The sequence below is a fragment of the Octopus bimaculoides genome, chromosome 10 (genome assembly GCF_001194135.2).
Source record: "Octopus bimaculoides isolate UCB-OBI-ISO-001 chromosome 10, ASM119413v2, whole genome shotgun sequence".
NCBI classification, from domain to species: Eukaryota; Metazoa; Mollusca; class Cephalopoda; order Octopoda; family Octopodidae; genus Octopus; species Octopus bimaculoides.
In genome coordinates this window covers 54532264-54533580 of record NC_068990.1, presented here as the reverse complement: position 1 = coordinate 54533580, position 1317 = coordinate 54532264, and the positions used below count along the sequence as shown (strand labels likewise).

The 1317-nt window shown below is 26.3% G+C and overlaps 1 protein-coding gene across 1 annotated transcript in view; it reads left to right on the top strand.

Annotated features, from left to right (window-relative positions):
* Positions 1–1317, top strand: part of LOC106881235 (prolyl 4-hydroxylase subunit alpha-3) — a 40152-nt gene that overhangs the window by 4026 nt on the left and 34809 nt on the right. The window lies entirely within an intron of this gene.

Sequence of the window (1317 nt, the reverse complement as noted above, 5' to 3'; positions counted from 1 at the left end):
ATATATATATATATATATATATATATATATATATACCCACACACACATACATATATATACATACGCATACACACATACATGCACATGTATACACAATTATATACACACACACACATATATATATACACACATATACATCCAAATATACACATATATTTTTTTATATATATAAAAATACATTTACACAAATACGCACACATACAAATTCACAAATACACTCATATATGAATATATAAAGAAACTTATGCATAAATATATCTGTTCATAAAAATGTACACAAAAATATATACAAACTCATCTAGTTTATACAAAAACATGAATATATATGCACACAGACACACACACATTCTCCCACAAATACACGTGTATATATAAACACTTATACATGTATACTCATATGCACATATATTTTTTGTATGTATTTGCTGTTACATGAATATATCAAGATTTAATATATGTTCTAATTTAAGTTAATAAATAACAAATGATTAGATAAATTTTGTGAATCGTGATCAATTTTAATCTTAATCTTCTAACATGTGAGGGAATTAATAACCTGTTTTACTAGAACTATTTGATGAACTCACATATTAAGGGTTAATATGATAGCTTTCTATAAAAACAATGATTGTTATTTAAACACTGAAAATACATGTTTTTGCCAATGTTTACATCTGTAAGAATTTTCTATAAAGGTATTTACCAGGTAATTCTTTGAAAATAAAATAAAGTAAAGTTCTGTAACACAAAGGGAACAAAATTTTCCACCCTTTTCATACAGCCTAGAAATAGAAAGAATTAGCCAGTCTAGTTTAAATTTAATGTTAATATCTTTAAGATCCCAAATTAGTTTGCTTAGGCTCGTAGTATTACATTTGTTTTTATCTCTAAATGTCGAGAAATGGTTAGAAATTCTGGTGGATAATGTTGAAGAGGAAGATCCAACATAAAAGTGGATATTTGTAGGAGTACTAACTTGGCATTGGTAGACAGTATTTTTAAGTTTCGCATTATCGCTTAAAAAACTAATTCTTTTGTTATTAACTTCAGAAATAATGATTTTGTTGTTGTGACTATAACTATTATGTATCGTGTTATTATTATTGTTCCCTATATTATTATTAGTGTTATTATTGTTATTTTGGTAAGTGTTAATAATGCCTGGCTCAATGTTATTACTGTTGGAACTCTCTAACGGTTTTTTCAAATGAATCACGTCATAACATTATCCAACTATAGTTATCATACTCGGTCATAATGTCTTACATTTAGGATGATTCCCATGCATTTCCCTGAGGAGAAGTTTACATTTTTAAC